The following is a 23,950-nucleotide window of genomic DNA, read 5'->3' on the forward strand; positions in this document are numbered from 1 at the left end:
TATTTAACTAATACTAGGTGTTTAATACACGTTTACTGAATTAAATTCATGGATGATGGATTCTAGGTTTGTACAGGAAATAAGAAAATTGAAGGAATCTTGCTTCATGTGTTTAGGTTGAAGTTTTAGGCAACCGCGTCTTGCAGGACCCATCCCGAGGCGCCTCTGTCAAATACAACACTCATTAGGTACTAAGCTGACCCTCTACTTACTTTATTGATTAAAGGCTCTTATCCAAAGATCAAACACACCCCAACTATGCCAGAAAACACCTTCACTGGAGGCCTAGATGAGCGTGGCGAGTCTCTTCGCCTGGAAGCTTGGCCACACTGGGGAATCCAAATAAAGAATAGACATTCGCCAGAACAGTGAGCCAGCGTGGCTGTTCTCAAGGCCCAGCAAGCAGTCTTGCAAAAGCTCCTAAAACGTAGAGCATCCTTTGACTCTCTTCTGTATTTAATCTTCTAATTTTCTCAAATGACAGGACCGCAAGAGTGGGAGCGTCACGCTGATGAAGGGACTTTTCCTCATCTGTTAATTCTGCCATTGGGAACCCACCCGCATCTTGCAGCTGATCCTCCAAGATGCTCACAAATGAGCAGGCAAGCTCTCACCCAAGACTGCTCTTGGGCGTGGGACGAGGGGCCAGGGAATGGGATGTGCCCTGTCATTTATCGGAAGTCACCTAGGCCTCCCTGAACGGCCACCGCCCCTAACCGCTGGCCTTGCATCATGCTACTTACAGGAATTGTGCACCACATGTCGAGTGAAATAGGAGATACAGGAAATGAGCCAGATTCCTGGGCTTGAGGGAGAGCTCATTGTTAACCAGAAGGGGACAGAACAAGAGCAGCCACACATGGCATTCCAAGCCCTTGGCAAACTACACAAAAGAAGGCTGTATCCGCCCATTCTAAAGACGGTTTAGGGCTCAGAGTCTGGAGAGCTGACTTCTTTTCTTTTTCCCTCGGCAAGAGACACTGAAAATTCAAAGTTGTTTCTCTGTGTGTGCGTATGTGTGCATGCATTTTAAACATGGCTGTAGATCAAACAATCTGAGGGGTCTGCAGACATTGAAGAGACAAAGTGGGCCCCTCAGCAGGCAAGGCCAATTCTGGAAGCACATCCAAATGTGAGGTCTGGGAAGTGCCCCTGACTCAGCGACTCAAACCACGCATCCAGCCCAGCCCTCTCAGAGCCCCATTTGTGGCATTTAAAATTGGGGTGACAGGCTCCCCAGGGAGTCTGAGCAACCAGGTTGGGGGTTGCCCACATAACCTCATCCTCTTCCTCCTCCTCAAACCTGAATCACTCCCCCTTGGGTCCAATTGACTTAAATCACTTATTTTCTCTGGTGGTTTCTTTATGACTCTCGTTCTCTTTAGTCTTCCTTTCCCCAAAGCCACGTGCCTTATGCAGAGACAGCTCCTCCGACAGCATTGGAAGCCTCCTGGGGGCAGGGCCTTTGCCATCTTTCCGTTCTGCCTCCACAGTGTGTTGCACGATGCAACCCAGGCAACTAAATAAGTATTGGATCAGTTGGTTTGATTTTCCGTGAAAGGATTCCTTTTCTCTGCACTTCACAAAACAAAGTAATAACAGTGTCCAGTCACCCCACTATCAGATCCAGAAGACACTCGCTAAGTATTGGTTCCTTGTCCTCAGTTGTGAGAAAGCAAAGCAGAGAAGAGCACGCTGAGGTCCCCTCTGTGGGCCCCGAGGCAAACTGCTCTCTCCTCCTTCCCTCCCAATCTCCTCGTTCCTAGGAGAGAGCCAGTGAACAACTCAGCAAGTGTTAATGACTTGTAACAATTAGGAGGGAAATTAAATGATGTAAATGACTTCTTCACCACTGCTGGTGAAGGCCCAAACCCTGGAACACCGTCACTACCCAAGTGCAGCAGACAGAGATTGACTCCTCAGAATGGACTGGGCCAGGCCCGCTGTCTCTTCTCCGGAGGCAGTTCATGAGTGGGCCAGAGCGCCAGCCATCTTCCCTGGGCATGTTGGCCTCAGGGGTGGGTGGAGGGGGGGACCCTGTGGGGACAGGGACTTCTTCCTACAGGGAAAAAACTTGGTTCTACACAAAATGGCTTCCTGTCAGAGCCGGAGGACTAGGGAGCTCTTGCCTGGTGACACCAGAGTAACACTGACCTCTTTGATTTTCCCCGGCAGGCAGAGAATTCATCATCAGGCCCCAGATGTCTCCAGAAACTCCAGCCACTGGTCTCCATATGAGCAGTTAGCAGACTGTTCCCTGAGGTGTTCTAGGCTGGCCCTTTATCACCTCTGTACAGGCAGCAGCAGGGAGACCCAGGGCTAGCACCATGCGGAGAGGGAGAGCATATTTTCATCATCCCTTCTATCTTCTTGCTTGCTCGTCCACTTCAGTAGCTCCAAGCTCCCACAGTTCTCAGACATGCCAGGCTTGATCCTACCTCAGGCCCTTTGCACTTGTCCCTCTGCCAGGAATGCTCTTTCCTCAGACGTCCTCACGACACTCTCCCTGCACTCAGGTTTGCTTGAATATCACTGCAGAGAGCTCCTTCCTGCAAATTACTCCCCACGACCCTCCAGCAATCCTAGCTCCTCTTTCTAGTTTTATTTCCTCTGTACACTTATCATTGCCTGACATACTATCATTTAACTTACACATTTGTCTGCTGCCTACTTCCCACTTTGGAATCTAAGTTCCATGAGGGCTGTTTTGGTCTCTGTTGCATCCTCAGCATTTAAACAGTGCCAGGCAAATAGTGGATGCTCAAATGTACTAAAAATATGTATTAAATAAATGAAAGAATTGTCATCATTGTTATTGTTACCAGATAGGGGTATAAGTCACCCTTAGCATCAGTAGGGAGCCATAATCCTTGCAGGAGCCACCCTGCTAGAGAGGAGTATGTGGTAAGACCCCCCCATGTCTGAGCAGTGACCCACTGGACCACTTTGCTAGTGTACTGGGGCTGCCATGACACAGTACCACACACTGAGTGGCTTCAACAACAGAAGTTTCTTGTCTCAGTTCTGGCGGCGAGAAGTCTGAGATCAAGGCATGGGCAGGATTGGTTCCTTATGAGAGTCGTGAGGGAGAATCTGTTCCAGGCCTCCTCCCTAGCTTCTGGTGGTTTTCTGGCAATCTTTGGTGTTCCTTGGCATGTAGAAGCATCACCTTGATGTCTGCCTTCATCATCACATGGTATTGTCTGCATGTCTGTATCCAAATTTCCTCTTATAAGGACACTTGTCATATTGGACTATGTCATATTGGACTATCCTAATGACACTTGTCATATTGGCCCACCCTAATGACCTCATCTTAACTAATAACATCTGCAACAACCCTATTTCCAAATAAGTCCACATGCTGGGGTACTGGGACTTAGGACTTCAATGTGTGAATTTTGAGGGGGAGACACAATTCAACCCATAACACTCTGCATCTTGTCTGGAGACAGAAAGCTTGCCTAACGGGCAACATCCTCTCCAGATGCCCCCTCACTGCTTGTCAAGGGAAGGAACACGGATGTCAGAGGGAGCTGGCCCAAGAGCAGGCTAGGAACCCGTGTCTGCCTTCCTCAGGCCTTCCTTTAAGATGACCATTGTCCTGGCAGTATAGACCTCCGAGGCCTCTGCTCTCTGCTGCCCAGAGGGAGGCCTCCTGCCCTCTGGCACTCTGCAGGCCCACTGATTGTTCACACCTCAGCTGGACCCGAACTCATTCACCAGGAAAGACAACTCCAGGCCCTTTTACGTTCAGCTACAGGCCCTCACTGGTGGGATCATGTCAGCGCCCCAACCTGGACTTTGCACCAACAGTGCTCCTTCATGAAAGCAGCTACCCTGAGAAGCCCGACATGGGAAACGAGCTCAAATGAAGCCCTCCAGCCAGTGGGGGCTCACTGAAGGTGGGCTCAAATAGCACGCACCCCCACCCACAGTTGGGGCTGGGCCAGGAGGAATTCCCAGAGAGCCTGGGGCAGGTAAATCCACCAGCACCTAACTAGGGCACGGTGCACACGGTTCCTGATCCAAACGCTTTGAAAATAGAAACAGTGAGATTTACCCCAAGCAGCAACCAAACAGTGCATAGATCTCTGACAGCCTCAGTTGGGTCTATTCTAGAGCTGCCCATTAGCAACAGTGCAGGAAGTCTGGTCCCTGTGTCTCTATAGTGAGCCGGGTTCTTGGTGATTTATAAGCCACAGTAAACCGGTGGGGCAGGCTCTCCAAGAGCTTAGCACACATTTTAATTCATGTGCATTTGCCCCCAGAAAGAGCACTAAAGAACATGGGATGCTTTAGTTTTTACAACCCATGACATTCTGATTTACCAGAACTAGAACTGGAATAATTGAAACATGATGCTGTGAGCCTGGACGCATGAGCTCAATAAAACCCGAGCCCCAGTTTCCTAGAACTGTCTACCAAACAATGGTTTCTCCCCTGCTGTGGCCAGGGTTAGTGCCCTGCACATCGCAGGTCCTCACTAAATGCAAAGAGAGTCCTGGTTGAAGAAGGAAGGGCTTCCAGGAGTGTGTAGGAGCCTGTGAAAAGCTGCGCCCTGTGCACCGTGGGCGGCTTTCGCCTCCCTGTTCCGGGGGAGCCTGCTGCAGCCAGAGGCAGGAGACCAGGAGGAGCTGGGGGTCTCAAGCATTCCCGGGTGGCAGAGCGCTTCTGGGGCACCTTTCCCCCTGCCCAGACTTAAATTAAAGCACGAAATTTGCATTCAGTGCCCTCAGGGCCTGGCTCAGTGACCTAAGCCTCAGGTTTGAAATACTTCTACTCCGGGGAACTGCAGGTTCAAATCCCAGGAGGGTTTCTGCTAGGCCTGGCATCCTTCTGAGACAGATCATTTGAATAAATGCAGTTTAGTGAAGGCAGACCTTTCAGAGGAGGCCTCTGGAAAGGAGAGTTGGAGGCCCCATGGGAGAGCATGGAGGGTCAGGGTTTCATCCGGGTTTTCCCAGTGTCCTTGCTGGATGTCAAGCGTGCACTTAAAACTTTGGGGAAGCCAGAGAAAGCTCACAGCAGACCCCTGGGCCAAAGCCTAGCCCTACTTGTCTTTACTGTGAATGCTCTGTCTTTGCTTTTTTCCCACCTCTCTCTGCCCTGCGAGAATGGGAGTGCTTCTGCCTAAACTCTTTACCCCGATCTGGAGATGGGTCTATCCCCTCCATGCCACAGCTGTAGGAGGGATAGTTTAGCTCAGTGGTGACAACTGTAGACCCCACATCAGATGACCTGTGTGTAAATTCTGGCTTCTCCAAGTCCTATCTGTGTGGCCTGGGGCATCTTCTATGGCCCATACCAAAAACTACACCGGTCTCTGCATTTTTAAAAACCTCCTATGTTATTGACTCTAAGTCATTGCCACAGTACCCGCTGCCTGCGCTTGGGGTCTATCCGGATAAAGGGCTCCCCAAGTGAGCACTCCCACAGCCCAAGCATGGGGAGCAAGGAAACATGGGAGCCGTGAAAGCCTTCATAACTTTTGAGATAGACACTCGAAAGCCACGTCAATTATATTCCCTAAACTTTCCAGAGTTCCCCACGTCCAGTGAGAATTTATATGGCTTTTTAGAGGCCACTGTTATCAGTGCTCTGATCCACATGGGAAAGCATAAAGGGTTATGGAGAGACACCAAGAGGGGGAGTGAGCGAGGGGCCCTGTCTCACTTGGGGTCCCCCGGGGGACAGAGATGGATTAGAGAGCAGGATGTTGATTAGGGAGGACTCTTGCAATCAACACCTGTAGAGGGGAGAGGAAGGAGCAGGTTGGGTAGAGTCATGATACAGTCTCAACAGAGGCCTCAGCTGACATACAGGGAGGTCGAGGGCCCTACAGAGTTGTTCCAATCTGGGGGCGGGGAGCCAGGCATTCACACTTCCTGTGTGGATCAGTCACTAGTCGTGGGCTGCTCTGGGAAGGGGCCTGGCTCTGGGCAAGGCGGATCTCCCGGCAGAGGCAATCCCCAAGCAGTGCTGACAGCTGACGGCTCTCCTCCAGGCAGCATGACCCCCAGCTGAGAGAGTAAGTCCTCCAGACGAAGGGGGTTACAGCAGGGCTCCACAGGGTCCACCACAATCCCCACCAGGAGGACCTCTTTCTCCATGAGTAGAAATATCTCTGACCACATTTGGGGATCCCTCTACCACGGGCCTGACACCTCTATTTATTAAGGGTCCTCTCTAACGTTAAGTTGCTACCAACCTCCCAGGAAAGATCACTCATAACTCATAGTCCCTCATTTGTAGATCATCCCTCAGCTATTTGAAGACAAATATTCTGTTTCTTTCCATGGGCACCAACCACGTGCCTACCCAACATCTGTTCACTCATTTGACACACGTTGCCCTTGTGCCTTCCGCCCTTTCACAGACATGGAGTTACTCAGTCTTCATAAGAGTCTCACAAGGATAACAATGATGGGCATTTTATATCCTTCATTCTTGCCCTGGGAAATTAGGGAAGGTTTCACAGAAAAGGGAGGCACTGGGTTGGATCTGGAAGAATGTCTAGGAAGTCTCTTATCCCAGAGGGGATGGCATTCCAGGCTGGGGGAGTAGGACTTAGGAAGACCTGGAGCATCAGAGAGCTTGACATATTTAGGGAAAGATTGTCATATGGCTTGAGCAGTGGTTGTTAACTCAGGACATTGCTCCCTAGGGGACATTTGGCAATGTCTAGAAACATTTTTGTCACAACTAGGGGCAGGTACTACTAGAGTCTAGTGAGTTGAGGCCAGTAATGCTGCCAAACATCCTACAATGCACAGGACAGCCTCACAACAAAAAATTACCTGGCCAAAAATTTCAATAGTGCTGAGGTTGAGAAAACCTGGTCTAGAGCCTGAGGGAAGGCAGGGAATGATGCTGGGGAAATTGGAACTAGATTCTGAAGGGCCGGGCTAAGAGGTTTAATATCTTTCTGTTACCTGCAGGATTTCGGAGCCTAGATTTGGTAAGAAAATTGAGGAATGATCTAGAGTGAGCTGAGTCTGGGATCAAGGAGATTGTCTGGAGACTGTTGAGATTGCCCATTCATTCATTCTTTCACTCATCGTTTATTAAAGAGTTAATGAGCATCTGTTATGTACTAGGCTCTGGGCTAGTCATTGGGATGTAACAATGAGGAACAACTTTCCAGCATGTGTCCGTTACCAGCAGCCTTTGGGCCCATGACACACTGAAGTAATCCAGAGAAAAGCCACCTTTTCCCACTCTCATCTATTCCATTTTAACCTTGTTGCTGGAAGAGCCCTCAGACATGAGGTCCAGCTCCATGTTACAGGTGAAGGCCCTAAGGCCAAGGGGGCTCGGGGACTTTGCCGAAATCCCCCAGCTTGCTAGTGGTCCAACCAAAGCTAGTCTAAAACTCCAGCCCCAAACACCGGAGAGCAAAGGCAGAGCCTCATCTTCCATCCTCCCCCTAAATTGCACATTCCTCAAATCGAGGTGCCTCTGACCACTTCTGTAGCCAGAACACTTCTCTGGCTGCAGCAGCACCGGGCTAAATTGATTTGGAAGAATTTCAGCCTCACTTTGCCTCTTCTCCCACAACAAGGTCTCTGTGGAGACTGAAGTCCATCCAGGAAGCAAAGACAAGCTTGGGATGAGGCCTGGGAATTCCACCAGTGAGAGGGCAGACAGCCTGCCAGCCCTTCAGACTGCGCCATGAAGGCCGACATTGTGGGTGACGCGGAGTCTGCCTGGGCGTTTGCTTGTCTAACCAGTTGTTGAACAGGACTCTTGCTGTCTCTGAGTGTTGCCTGAGGCCCCAAAACTGAGAACAATAGATGCTCAAAACCCCACCCTCTAGAGTGAGGTGTTGGGTCATCTAGCAAATAGCCTTCTCTTATCCGTAGCCTGGAGGTGGTGTGGGTAAATGCCCGGAGAACCGGTTTGGAGTTCAGGAAGTTGAAGAGGCTGGTAGGAGGGATCTCTTTAGAGAAAGTCGTCAGACTGTCAGAGGCTGTCTGTTATGGGAGGAGGGTAAGTGAGGAGGCAAGTGAAGGGGTCCTCAAGGAAACCCCACTAGACGGGAGCTTGATTCGTCTCCTGGAATTAGAGTGGATGTAGAGGCTGACTCCTGACTCACAAATGGAATTAAGCTGAGCCAGGAGGCAAAGCTTTGGCTGGGTGAGGTGGCGCCTGCATCCAGATGGGCGCTAGGAACGGCGCCAGCCTGAGGGGAAGGCAGAAGGGATGAAGGGATGCCAACAGAAGGATGGGCTTCTGGGAACCAGGAGGTGGAAGAAGCACACCAGAGGATCGCCCACGGCGAGTCAGTACAGATGGGAGATCCCTAGGAGTGGGGTGAGCCTCCAAAGAACCCGTAAAAGCATCCCACATTTGGGACAATCCCAGAGAGCCCTGCCTCCAGATTATAACCTCTTCATACAGATTCTGTGCACTCTTTCTCAGATGCTCTGTTTCCCCGAGGCTAGACCCTGAAAGAGCCAAAAGAACAGCGACAGAGTGAGTAAAAGGAGGTGGAACAAGGCAAAGAGACCTTCCACTGCAGGCTTCCAAGAGCAAATCAGGCCAAGAAGGGGTGTGTGTGTGTGTGCGAGTGTGTGCGTATGAGTTATGGGGGGCAGACAGGGGTGAAGATTTGAAATATAGGAGTGAGTAGAGCTTTGATTTAGATGTACCAGATTTTTTATATTTGTGGATAATAAACTATTTTAGATGATGAAACTGAGCTTGAGTGGAAAAGTCAGGTGACTTCCAGAGCCGTGGAAGGAAGAACCAGGGTATAGCGCAGATTTGAAGGGACAACGCTTGCTCTTTATCAAGTTCTATTTAGTCAGTAAACTGATTACAGTTATTCAAAGCCCAGAGCCTCCCTCTGAGCTGGTCCTGCCCTGGCCAGACGCTGGAGCAGAGCGACAAAGGGCTGGCCCAGCAACAGAAGGAACGGGCCTCCACACATTGTGGCCTCTGGGTACCAGGGATCCTGCCCAGGAACCATGCCACTGGGCCTTTTGGTGATGAAGATGAGAAGCCAGGCTGGGCTTTCCAGAACCAGGCCTCAGAAAATCCTAGGCCTCAGAACGGAGTCAAAGGGCATGGGCCTTGACTGCAGCCTGGCCCAGCCCACCAGGAGACTCCGCCCAGCTCACTCCCTGGCCAGGATGTCGGCCTTTCCTCCCTTCACACATGGAAATCTGAGTGGAAATGGCCTTTCTTCCCCCTCCGCTCATGAGAATTTGTTGGCAGTGAGCCTTTTCAGTGTGCATTTCCTTCCCAGGGAAGCTGATGCCTTCACAAACGAATTCCTTGCCTTGACACCGAGAATAGCTGCTACATCTCTCTCCTCATTGAGGCCCCCTCTGTTCTGGGTCCTGCGAGAACAATGCCTGGGGTCACTTTTGTCCCAACAAAGCAGGAACTGGCCAGCTTAGTGCTCAGGGAATGGCCTGGGCATGGGTGGAAATCCCCCTCTGGCCTTGCAGGGCCACAGCTGCATGACCCCAGGGAAGGGCGTGGATTGCGAGGTCAGGACGGGGAGAGGAGGGACCAGGGCCAGTGGTCTTCATCAGTGGTCTCCACTGAACGTTAAAAATGAGTCCCTTATTCTGACCAGCAGTGTGACCATGGAGAAGTGACTTCACATTTCTGAATCTCAATCCCTTCATCCATAAAGTGAGGATAATAATGTGAAACTCAGAGAGTTGTTGGGATGATTAAATAAGAAAAAGTATGGGAATGACTGACAACAGAGAAGCACATAGAAGGTATTCCGTAGCGTTGCTAGCTTTATGATCAAAAGCCTCCCACAACTCGGGCAGCCGTCCTTGGTTGCCCTACTTCATGCCCGTATGCGTATCAGCTCACTATGCCATTGGCTATGCTCCAAAGGCCGTGTGTGGGAGCTGGAAAGACCGCCTGTGGCCAGGTGTAGGGCACTGTCAGGGCAGGTTGCTGGCAGCCCAGTCACCAGTAGAACACAATCCAAGGGCTGGACCTTGTCCTTCCAGCTTTACAATCAATCTTCTCTTATACTCTCAGTGATTGTTCTCCGTGATGTTGAATTAAACCAAGTATTGTCACAGCTGGCCCCTGGATTAGCCAGGCAGCCAAGCTGTTGATACCAAGGGGAGAGGGTATGGAGGAAGAGGCGGTCCCATTCCAAAGTCCGGAGTGCTTGCAACACCCTGTCCAAAATGTTGATGTCCCCAATTCTGAGGCGCTCTCTCCCCTGGTCATGGGAAACACACAGCCTTCTCTTCCGCAGGCTACCCATTTTTCTGAGTTCCCTTGCAGATTAGTATCCCCACGGTGCCTTCATCAAATGTGTTAATATCACTTATTTCACCATTATGAAGTAGATGCTTCCACAGGCCTGGAGAGACCTCAGTATCCTCTCGTTACATGTTGATTTAATTAGTGTAGCTTTCACAGCCTCCAACTGACTGAATGACAAGGAATACTGGATGTGGTCCCAGTCTCCTGAGGCCTCAGATCATCCCAACTGTCAGCCCCTTAGAAACCCCTGTGCAAAGATGATCTCCAGCCCACTAGAAGGGGCAGTCTGGCCTGTGAGTCAGAATGACTCAGCACCATATTAATGTCTGAAGAACTACACCTCTGGCTTCTTCTAAGCCATTATCCACATGTGCCACAGCCAAGGGAGGACCAAGGAGCCAACTCAGAGCAAGAATCTGGGGGACCAGGGAACAGCTGCCCGAGAAGAATTAAAAGGGATAAAGACAAGAGTTCAGATCGGAGCACGCTCAGAGTGGGAAAGGTTCATGCTTGGTGCTAGGCTATCTGGCTTCTAGAAATGAAGTGTACATCTTGCCAAATTGCAACAATAGTCAAATTTTGTGCCATGACTCATTTTCATGTCTTCGTTGTTAAATCTTGGGTTGGTGGGTAGGAATTCCAGCTGCCAGACTTGCTCCAGCTGGGCTTCCCCAGGTGGATACAGGATTCAGCGCTGGGCCTGGAATGCAGCAGAGGCCCAGGTTGCTGCCTCACAAGAGAAACCCAGAGGGTGTGGTTCTGCAGGCCCAATGGTGGCAGAAGTGAGTGTGGTGATGCATGGCATTCTCAAACAGTTCAAGAGCTCTAGAATTGGCTCGTAAGCCATTCCCAATGAATAAACTGACAGAGATGGGCCTGCCCGGTGGCACAGCGGTTAAGTGCACGTGCTCCGCTGTGGCGGCCTGGGGTTCGCCGGTTCGGATCCCGGGCATGCACTGACACACTGCTTGACAAGCCATGCTGTGGTGGCGTCCCATATAAAGTGGAGGAAGATGGGCACGGATGTTAGCCCAGGGCCAGTCTTCCTCAGCAAAAAAAGAGGAGGATTGGCAGATGTTAGCTCAGGGCTGATCTCCTCACAAAAAAAAAAAAAAAAAATACTGACAGAGAGCTCACTGTAACCCAAGAATCTACTCAGGCCCCACAGACTGGGGCCCACGTAAAGAGTCTCATTGACGGAGAAAGACTAAAGAAGACTAGATGCTATATTAGAGAGAAAAAACTGGCCTATATGCTACCTCAAGTCTTGACACCTTCTGGGTCCAGTCTGGGTGGACCTCTACGATAAAGCCTTCTCTCCTGAGGTAACTGAAGAGTCTCTGTTTCATGATATGGCAGGATCCCTCATTAAAACATCTTCAGTCAAAGAAACAACAGAAGGCTGAGAATGCCTTGAACACACAATAGCTTCTCATGGCTGTGGCACTATGAGCTGTGCACTTTGGGAACCAAATGCCTCCGTTTATTGAGCATCTCCTCCACTTCAGAGCCTGAGAGGGAGGCCCTCTCTACATACACTATTCTTCAAGCCTCGCAAGAACTTGATATTGTGAGCTCCATTCTATGGATGAGGAAACAGATGATCCAAAATAGCTTTTCAAAAACCCAAGGCTAGAATTCTCATATATTACTAGTAGGATTGTAAAATGGTGCAGCCACTTTGGAAAACAGTCTGATGGCTCCTCAAAAAAAAAAAAAAAAAAAAACAGTCTGATAACTCCTCAGAGTTCTCATATGACCTAGCAATTCTACTCCTAAGTATACACCCAAGAGAATCAAAAACATATGTCTACACAAAACTTGTACATGAATGTTCATAGCAGTATTATTCGTAATAGCCAAAAGTGGAAACAACCCAAATGTCTGTCAACTGAACAATGGATTAAAAAAAAGTAGTATATCCACACAATGGAATATTATTCAGCAGTACAAAGGAATGAAGTTCTGATACACACTACAATGTGGATGAACCTTGAAAACGTAATGCTAAGTGAAAGAAGTTGGACACAAAAGACCATATTTGATTCCATTTATATGAAATGTCCAGAATAGGCAAATCTGTAGAGACAGAAAGTAGATTATGGTTTCCTAGGGCAGAGGGTAGAGAGAATTGGGATGGGGAATGGGGTTACTGGGTATGGGGTTTCTTTTTGGAGTGATGAAAATATTCTAAAAAAAAGATTATGGTGATGGTTGCACAACTCTGTAAAACATACTAAAACCACTGAATTACACATTTTAAATGGATGAATTTGGGGCCGGCCCGGTGGCTTAGCGGTTGAGTGCACGTGCTCCGCTGCTGGCGGCCCGGGTTCGGATCCCGGGCGTGCACCGACGCACCGCTTCTCCGGCCATGCTGAGGCCGCGTCCCACATACAGCAACTAGAAGGATGTGCAGCTATGACGTACAACTATCTGCTGGGGCTTTGGGGGAAAAAATAAATAAATAAAATCTTTAAAAAAAAAAATGGATGAATTTTATGGCATGTAAATCATATTTTAAGAAAAACTTTAAAAAATAACGTGGCTGATTGAACCCTAAAGGATATCAGTGCCTACAAAGTACCCTTTGAATTTAATGTTTAGGGCTGCTTTTCCAAGAAAAGCAAAACCAAGGTTATCTATGTGTTATGGTAGAGAGCACAGAGCTTTGGTAACAGGAAGATCTGGGCTGGTGTGACCTTGAGCAAGTTATTTAGTCCCTCTGTGCCAATTTCTAAGACTTTTATGAAGATGAAATGGGGTAATACCTGTCACAAGTCCCTGCACAGACTTGTGGTTGAATATATGTTAATTATACCCTCCATTTCCTAGAAGGGAGACTCAAAAGAACAAGCCAGGGTCCCAGCCCTAAAAAAGGATGAGGGCATGAGTCACAAGACCACAACAGGCATTTAGGAAGGATAATGCTGAAGCCTGTCATAACTCCTATGGCCCAATGTGAAGACAGGCTCGGGAACAGCTCTGAAATTCAAGACTTGGGTCCAATCAAGAGCCGAGCAATGATGCTGAGCTTCAGGCTGGGGGACCTCGAGATATTAAACACCTCTTTGCCCTGTGTATGCCTGGTTTCTGCAATTTATGGGAGGCCTGAGGAGGTTGTGGAGGCTCCAGCTATAGGGAGTGGGACTTCAGAAGCAGGGCTGGAAGGTGAGACGTGTTCATAGCAAGAAACAGAGAAATATGAGTAATCTCAATCCTTTAAAGACCATCCACATCTCAAATGGCCATCTGAATCTATAAAGACCATTTCCTTGCTGAAAAAAGGTCCAAAAAATGCCATATGGATGGGAGAAAGAAGAGGGCCCTACTTAGACTATCTACATCTTCATAACTTTTCATTCATCTCATTTATCCCCTAAGATTCCCATTCCGAAGTCCAAATTCTAGGCCAACGGCCCCAGAACTCTCCTTGTCCCCTAGGTCTTAGAGGGCAAGAGAGGAAGCAGCACCTCTCCACTCAGTCAACAAGCTCTGCTCACCCTTCTTTCTTCTACTGTGTCTTTAGCACCTGTCTTGTTTTGAAAGAAAGACAGAGAAAGAAGAGAAAAAAATATAAGTGTATAGTTAAAACCTCAGCTCCTGATTTTCAATTCAGTCAGCCCACTTAAGATTCAGGAATAGCAGCATGCTCTGCGATGTAGGAGAAATAGAGATAATGCTAAGTACCTCACAGGATCACTGCGGAGGTAGAATAAGATGGTGACCCAGTTGAACAAATTGTAGATTTGGAGTCAGGTGGAAATAGGCCTGAAACTTCTTGAAACCTCAAACACCAGCCTCAAAAGGCTGTTATGAAATATCACTTGTAAAATGCCTCGTGCAGTGTCTGGCATTCAAAGGCCTCAGTAAATGGTAGGAAAAGTGAAGCACGTTACACAGTGATGGGCACAGTTGTAGGTCCTGCTCCACATTGTTTCCAGGGATGGTGGGGGTCAGATAGCCAAGATGTGGTTAAGAACAAGCCAGGTGCATGCCACGGCATGGAAGGGCCTAGAAGACCCCAGTGAGGAAGAAGCCAGAGGAGAGATGTAGGTGGCTTACTCTGGCAACCTCAGGCCAAGGGCAATTTTGGCTCCAGACCTCAGAATTGAGGCAGTTTCTGTCCTGGCTGGAAGCTTCCATTGGGGAAAACCCCACCCCCCACGTTGTCTTCAGCAGGAAGCCAGATGCTCCATTAGGGGGAACTGGTCAACCTGGCAGGGGGAAGGAACAATCTGACACCTGCATTTACAAATATGAGAAGGGACCAAACACCCAACAGTGATCAGCAATATTTGACCTCACTTGGCAGCAGCTGCCCCATCCAACCCATTCAGAACGTTCAGAATTCTGCAAGGTGCATAGAAATGCAGCGGTTTGGAGTGATTCGCCAGCCAACTCCTCTCCTGTCTCAGTCTGAGGCTCCTATTGAGCCCTTAGATTAAATAATAAAGAAGGAGGCCGCTGTTTACATCCCAAGTCCTTTGTGCAGACTGTTCCTTCCTCAGTGGGTTGCAGACTGTCTGCAGAGAAAAAAGACAGCCACTTTTATTAGCCCTCTTTGTGGGTCTCAGCTTTTCCCCGGCCTTCTCTGATGACAAGCTTTTCTACAACTCCGGTCATGCACATTCATCTCAGAAGCCAGAGAGGAGAAGTTTTCAAATCAAGGCAAAGGGTACCTGGTGAGAGGTGAGAGGTGAGGTTGTGGGGTGGAGTAGGGCTGAGGACCAGGGAAGACACCCTTAACAGAAAGTGATTCCCACCAGGGCCTTAAATGTTCTGCAATGAGAAGAAAACAGTGTGTGGTTTTTCAGGCAGCTTAGCGTGATAACCTGGAGACCAGCAAAGGGAGTGCAGAGCCAAGCTACAGACACCCAGAAAAATAAAGAAAAAAGTGGTGTGAACTTGAGGCTCATGAAGATGTATCAAAGCCTGGGATAAAAATAACTTATTGATTAGTTAATGCAAGAACATAGTATGAAATTCTAAAGAGTGAAAAGTAAGTCTTCCTCCTACCCCCGTATCCTAACCAAGCAGATCCCCTCTCTGGAAGTAAGCATTATTAACAATTTCGTGTATATTCTTCAAGAATAATCTATGTTTCTATAAGCATGTAGATACAAAATCCTCCCCAACCCATAAATGGTAGTATACTGTACATGTTGTTCTAACTTGCTTTTTTTCTACTTAACAAGGTATCTTGGACATTATTCAATAGCTCTGTCTAATTATTTACCATTAAACATATTTAAATTATTGTCACTTATCTGCTATAAAAAGTGTCATTTGATTTCCAGCCCTAAAATGTTTGGAAATCAGTTAGTTTGCCTTCTTTTTTCTTTCCAGAACCTCACATCTTGGTGAAATACATTATTTCTACATTGAAATGGTATATGACACTTACATTCTGTCTTACAACCATTATCTCCAGAGATGTTTTAATTCTTACTCTGACAGTTGAATGGACTCAATGCTCATCACCATTTCTCTTGCCCAAGTTTCTCCACTGATCTCATTGTGAACCAAAATTTGCCTTCTTGTAGTTTCTTCAAAAAGTGGTCAACCAACTTAAAAAGTTGGTCTTGAATATTTGAAAATGTTTGTCTTCTGCTTCTGATCAACATGTTTGCAGGGTATAAAACTCTTGGATTCCTCACATATTCTTTCCACGATTTAAAAGTGTTGACCATTGCTGTGAAGAAGCCTGAAGCATTTCCCTGTATAGGTAACTTCTCCTCTTGGTTAGAATGCTCACAGGATTCTTTATCTGTGAAGTCTAGTTACCTTACAACGATTTGCTACTTAGTGTACCAATTTTTCTTGGGACATGGTATGCCCTTTCATAGCAGAAATTTAAGTGGTTTTCATTTCTGGAAATACCCTTGAATAATACCTTTGAGTATTTATTTTCTTCCATTTGCTTGGTTCTTTTCCATATGGATACCATTTGCAGATCTCATTTGACTATCGTCCCTATCTATTATTTTCATGTTACTTTTGTCAAATTCTTCATCATTTCCAATTCATTTTGCTTGCTTTTCTATCTTTCCCTTTGTGTGCTTCTTGTATTTCCATCAGTGTTGATTCCTTTTTGTGATTATTCCAATGTGGGCTTCATTCCTCTTCGTTTTCTCCATGGACTCTCCCAGCTCCTGGGCCATACAGTCCTGTGGTTAAAAAGGAGGGCTCTGAAGTCCGAGTTTGATTCCACTGACCGGAACCTAATTCTGATTAAGTTAATTGACTTTTGGTGCTTCATCCTTCAATTGAGGAAAATGAGAGCATTTACCTTATAGGTAAATAGAGCATTACCTTACAACTGTGTAAGGATTGATGAGTTAATACATAAACGCACTCAGAACCATCATGGGCACATTTTAAAGTCTGTTTGTGAATTAGCAAAACAACTTGATGATGATGATGACAATAACAATAATAATAGTAGTAATAATAATAATCATCACTGTTTCTTCCTTGAGCTCTTACATCTCTGCTTTGAGCTCGTAGATCAACTTGTAACATTTTTTGAATTCATGGTGATATGGTTATATTTTCATCTACTTGATGGTGACATTTTTCTTGTGCCCATTTTTAGTGTTTGTTTTTCTTCCTCCTTTCCTCAGATTTTTCTTGTAACGTGTTTGTATAGATCCTGTACTGATTCTTTTTTTAATTATTACTTACCTTTCGATGAGGCTGCTTCTTCCTGGACCAGCCTCTTGCAGGAGATTCCCATGGGCAGGCCAGCCTGGGCTTCAGCAGAAACAGTCCACACGATCACAGAGCTGTGTATGTGAGTGAATTATTTTGTCCTTCACGGAAATCAGCAGTCACAAGGTTTGTGCCATTTAGAGTCTCTCGTCCGCATCCTCTCCAACAAAGGGCCTCCTCCAGAGATGATTTCTGTGTGCTCCTCATTCGGCCTCACATCTCTGCCACTTGTGGTATCAAGCAGGGGCCAGAGAAATTCTTACCACCCGCTGATGGACCCTAGTGCCACCGATTCAAATGAGGGATGGGCGGTGGAGGACTTTGGGGTGTGTGAGAGAATTCTGCTCTTCCAAGATTGCCTGAGATGTGCAGATGGAGACTTCCTTCCTCAAGGTCTTCCTGTACCACTAAGGAGCTGTGCTCCATTTGGCAGCCCTTCCTCATAGATTATGGTTGGGGTTACAGGATGCCTCTCAGTTTCATCCAAGATGGAATATGAGTTTCTGTTTCTTGATTTCCTTCTTTGCTTCTGGTGGGGTTGTGGCTCTCATGGTTTGTCAGAGGAGAGGGCAGAGCCCCAGCAATGCCTTTGTCTTCAACAGCATTTATGAGGAGTTCAGACCCCACAACGCAGCCACACTGAGGGAGGGAGGCCTCGGAGGACTTCATGAGCGATTGAAAGGCCAAATGCCATTGGTAAATTCACCTTCCCTGTGGAGCAAAGCCCACCTGACCACGGCTTTATGATCCCTCGGAGATCTGGATCCTGCTCTCGGTGAAATAAAGCATTTTTACCACATCATACAATCTCCCTATGCTGCTCACATGCTTCACAACCATAACAACCTCTGTTATAGTTTTAATCAGAAAAGCAAGAGGAGCCAGCACTTGCTTTTGGTGATTTGTAGTCAAAGGGTTATATTCCCTCACTGACTAGCAGGCACTGAGCCCGTCTCCCCTTGGAGTTGCCAGAGCCAGAGGCACCAACTGGTGGGTGACAGAAAAACATCGTTTTAAACGTCTCCTTAATTAAAACAACAAAAAAAAGGCATCTGAAACCTTGTCTGGTTTGTTCTTTACTGCACTTGAGGAGGGCCAGACAGGGACACCTGAGTCACCAGGTCAGCGAGGCAGAAAGTCGTTTGTTACCTGGCATGAGATCACGGCTGGTTGGAAACACCTCGCAAACACAGGAAGCCACTTTCTCTGCGGAGGTTCTTGTGCACAGGGAGACCAAGTCCCACCAGAAAGGCCTCGGAGGGGACAGACCTCTGCCTCAAAGACACTGTCTTGATAAAGCGAGTGGTGGAACTTCGGGGCTGTCGGACCAACAGCTCAGAGAAAGAGGCACTTGAGAAGGTCATCGAGAGAGAGAAATGCACCGCCCCCATTTCAATTTCTCCTGAACAACTGGCAGGATATTCATGAAAACCCAGTGGGACCTGAAGGGCAAGGAGACCTTGAGTGTGCAGCCTCTGCCTAGCAGTTTAAAGAAATGTTTTTCACACATCATCATCAGTTCTGAGTCCCCCAAATCTGCTAGAGTGACAGCAATCAAAATTGATTTGGGGAATTTCATCCACAAATTAAATTTACTGGTTCCCAGTATGGAAGCTCAGTGGCTTTCTCTCACCACCAGTGAGGGGCCCTGAGCGTTTGAGGTGCGACATGTAAAAGACAAAAAGCATTTGATCATCCGGCACAATTGAGTGGTTTAAAGTGGACACAAGTGCCGTTTCAGCTCTGGGGACTAGAGTTGGCAGGGCCATCTGAAACTGCTGGGGCCACGTACTCAGTGTGACTTTAGGAGGGCTCACGTCCTCTGAGTTTACTGCCTGATTTTCTCCAGGCTCACTTGGGGTATTTCAGGTGCTATGTATTTGGGCTAATGTATTGGTTGCCATAGGAAGCCATCCCTGTCTAAAATTTTGTTCCAAGAGAGCTCTTTTGCTGAACGCTTTCTGGTCTCTGCTCATGCTTTTCACCTGGAGAGAGCTCACCCCGCGTCTAGCCCACAGAGCTTCTCATCTGCGTACAGCAGGACTCCTGGACCACGATGACACACGCTGTTCTCTGGGTGACACATGGGAATCCCAAAGAGAGCAGTGCTCCTGCCAGGAGCTGATGGCAGAGAAGAGGGCCGAGTTCCGACGTCTGGGGGCCGGTCTGGCTTAGCCAGCAGCCCGTCCTTCAAGCCTACTCTTTCTAGTTCATCTTGTTTCATAATCCACCCTTTACGTAAATCTGGGAATGTTGGATGTGAAGGCAAAGTAAAAATGATCTTTAAAACTGAGCTTCTTTATACAGGTTTCTGTGTCCCTAACTAAGAGGGTCAAAATCACTGGGTCTGGGTTGGGATCCCGAGTAAGCATGTCTGCAGCCCCTCAGGTGGTTCTGACATAGGTGGTCCATGGACCATGCCCTGATACACACTGCTATACAAGATGCTTCATAGATTAAGGAGAATAAAATGTATTTTGTTAATGTAAGAAAAAAATTAATGGGTTTGTTACTCGCCTTCCTCTATCTGCTCCTGACCACCGAGTCGTTATGCTAGTAGGATTGGGATCAGTCAACTGGACCCAGAGATGGAAGATGAGGATGTGCTCTGGACTGCCTATCTTGTTTTCAAACACACACACACCTCCCACACCTACGCACAGAAAATTGTGTTTCCTTGGCTCAAACGGAGAATAAAATTGATCATGCCATGTTGCTCTACTGAGTGAAAATTCAAGATAGTTGTTGAAGATTTCCACCCACCTTGCTTGATCCATTTTAAACTTCACTGTGGCATCTTTTCTTGAGGATCAGAACTACGTCTTACATTTCTCTGGGTCCTCTACAGTGCTAGGAACTAGAACATGCTCAGTACACACAATAAATAATTCCATGAGAGCAATAGAGCATGATTGCTTATGAGTATGGCTTTGGAGCCAGTTGCCTGGGTTTGAATCTGCCACTTACTGGCTGTGTGGCTTCAGACAACCCTTCTGTGAGTCTGTTTCTTCATCCGTAAAATGGAGAAGATAACAATAATACATGCCTCATAGGATTGTTGTGAGGAATGAATTAGTAAGCACATAACGACAGTGCCTGGTACATGGTTAAGTGCTAACTGTGCTTGCCATCATTACTGTTATGACTGTTGTTATGGTAGTGATAACCAAAACCAGATGACAGGACCAACGTGTGCTCGCACTGGTCCCTACCATCCTTTCAGTATCTGTGGATGTGCGCATTGCACGCATTGCACTATTCGGAAGTGGAAGCAATGTTCAAACTGTTCTGAAGTATATTTCATCTTTTCTACATTTTGTATTACTTAAAGGAACATATTCACAAGGTAGCAGCCCATTTAAAAAACATCCATGGAGGAAAAGCAAAATGCCTTTGAACATGGGTAGGTCAGCAGGTCCACATCCTTCAAGTTAGGTTTTATCAGTAGAGCTGAAGAGTTTTTCTGACTGTTAACACAGTGAAATAAGGCATTTTCTTTCAAAAAGCAGATTTTTTTTTTCCTTCTTCATACTTCTCCCTACCTGGAGTAGGAAGGTATTTCTAATTTGGCTCTGATGCCAAGAGAAGAGGGAAGAGGCTGTTTGTTTCTTTCCTGTTTTAGAACCGGGTTCCTGCAGGAGCAGTTCACATCACATCATACCACACCGAGGCACGAGACCTGGGAACATGAACCGCCAAAACAGGCTTCAAGTTTGACAGTTTATGTGGACATTTAGGAAGTAACATTTTCCACCACTGTTTCAACTTTTCTGTATGTTTGAAAATTTCAGAATAAAAAGTTGGGGAAAGGAAAATAAAGCAAAACAAAACAAGAAAACCGAAAATAAAAGTAGGGAGGAAGGGGGAACGTTATTTTCTTACCTGACTTTTAAGCAAGCCAAAATTCTCTGAAATGTAGAAAGTATAAAATCTTTGTCAAAAGACAGCACAGGGTAGGAGAAAGTCAAAGTATTCATAAGGCAGTTGTAGTTCTAAGGCCGTATGTTTATAAGGGGGCCCGTCAGTCAGCTGTTATTGTTCCTGGCATAGAAGACACCAAAAATGATGATAGCACAGCTGAAGATAAATCTCTCTTCTCTAGAATCCCACACCCTAATAAATAGGACGCGCTGCTTGGCCATGGCTGTGCTCCCTCCCTCTCCCCCTTCCCCTTATGTCAAGGCCAAGCCACGCCAGGGGCGTCCTTGAGAGTTTGCAAATTGGAACTAAGAAAAAGTCCGTCTCTGGTGGAGAACTGTGAAATGAGAGGATCAGAACTTGTTTCCTGTCTGTGGAGAAACTATTTTAAAAGAATAAAGTCAATATGTAGAGAACACAGATAATAAACGGTCAGAGGGTGGGTGCTGGAGGCCAGGGAGATGAGGAAGGATGGGGCACGTCAATGTCACGGCAATGATTCAGTCAGGGAAATGAACATTGTCAGGACGCTCTACTTTGGCTCGAATTATCTTCATTTACTCCTTGCTTCATGCTTATTTATAACATTTCAAAACTACAGACTCCCGAATTTTTAAAGCAAGCCCTGTTCTTTCTCCTGACCTAACTCCTACTTATGAACTCCACTTGCGTGTCTTAGCGACATCTCAATTTAATGTGTTCAAAACTGAATTCCAAATCTTCCTCCAAAAATCTTGCTCCCTGGCTTCTTCTCATTTCAGTTACTGGCCACTTCCTCCTTCTAGATGCTCAAGGTTAAAAATCTGGAGTCATTTTGGATGCCTCTTTCTCACACGCCACATCTAGTATCAGGAAATGGCTCAACCTTCCCAGATACGCAGACTCTCACCACTTGTCACCACCTCCACCGAACCCCCGGGGGCCAGAGCCATTGTTTCTTGCCTGGATTATTCTAATAGCCTCCATATTTGTCTCCCTGCTTCCCTTTGCCCTCCTAATCACAGCTTCTCATCTCACTTGTAAGTCTGAGCATACGACTCCTCTCTCTACTTTGGATCTTTCAGACTAAAAATATTTACCATGAACTACAAGCTCCTATAGGAATAAAAATAGAAAGTAAAATAATTTTTATTCACCCTAACTCCCCTACTCTCAAGTCTTACCTCCTCCCCTGTCTACCCACTTCACGTCCCCCTACCCCGTTCTCCCCCTGCCACAGGCCCTTCCCCGTGCCTGATCCCAGACAAGGCGAGCACACTCCCACTACAGCCTCGAGGGCTTCGCTCTTTGCTGTTCCTTCTGCCTCAAACACGCATCTGCCAGACAGAAGCATGGCCAGCGCCCTCCCTCACTTCCTTCAGGCATCTGTACATATTTCGCCACATCAGAGGAGTCTTCCCCGACCATTCTACCTACAATAGCACGCCTGCCCCTGCTTTTCCTTGTAACACATATCACCAGCTAATACATTATTTATTTATGTCTTCCTCCCACCAGAATATGTGCTCCATGAGAACAGGCATTTTCTTATTCATTACTTGTCTTCCTAGTGCCTAGACCCACGCCTATCATGTGGTAGACACACGGAAGATGTTTGCTGAACGAACCATTCAGAATCCAATACATCTCACATTTCAATCTCTTTTACCCAACCAGCTTGAATTGGTCCTCATACTGATGTAAAACAGTTCATCTTAAATTTCACCTCAATCACAGTTCTTTTACTAAAATGTATCAGATTAATTAATGTTTATTTTCTACATCTTCCTGTCTTCTCACTGACCACTTAGTAATTCCTGAAACAGCTGCCATTTAACAATTTTTTCAGCAATTTAGAAAAAGCCCAGTTCTCCTTTGCTACTATATTGTATTATTATAATATTGTGACTACAGTGACTCCAGTTAATAATTTTGTTCAAATGACAATATTTGAAAGTCATGAAACATTCATTTCCTGAAACTATAGCCTCTATTCTCAAAAAAAATCACAAATCAAGAGCAATGAAATGCTGGATTCTACAGTCCAGGCCTCAATTAGGAAGAAATTCTCTTGCCTTTGAATTACCTAAACTTGTTACTTCTTCCATTTCTTTGTTGCGTTATTCAAATTTTAACAATCTCAGCACTTTTGTCTAGCACCGGCCCACTGAAAGGTAAGAAAATGTACGTATCAAGTCAGTTTCTTTACGCGACCAGTCATAACCAAGGAGTTGAAGTCACGGTGGCTCAAGAACGTTGGCTACAACAGGGATGGGCAAGTAATGTGGGTTCATGTGTCTATTATTCTAAAGGTCCACAATGACTGTAAGATCTTTCTGCAAAGATGGTCCAGGAACACAGAATAATCTTCTGTCAGGAAAGACCTCAAACTCTTGGTTCTTACAAGTCACCTTTCTTTTTCCTTTGATGTCCCTCCTCCTGACTTGTTAGTAGTCTACTTCAATATAAAATGTCCCAGTGTTTTAACAGACCCACAGGAATTTACAATTACCCTTAGGCAGCAACAACTTTCAAAAAACAAAGAATAAACTTGCAAAAAGAACCAATTCTCATACCATTTTATAATTTTGATTTTTATTTCTACTTGGGATTAATGGGGTTTTAAAATGTTACCATGGACTCATTTATTTCAACTTTCACCTATTGATTTAACTTCTTGACATGTGGAATCTACTGTTCAGACTGGACGTCCAAGAGAAACTTTGAAAATATTTCTAGGGATTAAATATACTGAAAATTGTAGCTTAAAAAACCCTATTTGTCAATATCACTTCTGGATATATATTTACAAGAACAGAAGGCAGGCAGTATCGGAGATACTTGCATATCCCTGTTCACAGCAGCACTATTCACTATAGCCAAGAGGTGGAAGCAGCCCAAATATTTGATGGATGAATAAACAAAATGTCGTATAAACATACAATGGAATACCATGCAGCTTTTAAAAGGAAGGAAATCCTGTCACATGCTACAACATGGATGAAACTTGAGGACACTATGCTAAGTGAAATAAGTCAGTCACAAAAGGACAAATACTATATAATTCCACTTACATCAGGTCTCTAAT

The sequence above is a fragment of the Diceros bicornis genome, chromosome 20, assembly GCF_020826845.1.
Source record: "Diceros bicornis minor isolate mBicDic1 chromosome 20, mDicBic1.mat.cur, whole genome shotgun sequence".
Classification (NCBI taxonomy): Eukaryota; Metazoa; Chordata; class Mammalia; order Perissodactyla; family Rhinocerotidae; genus Diceros; species Diceros bicornis.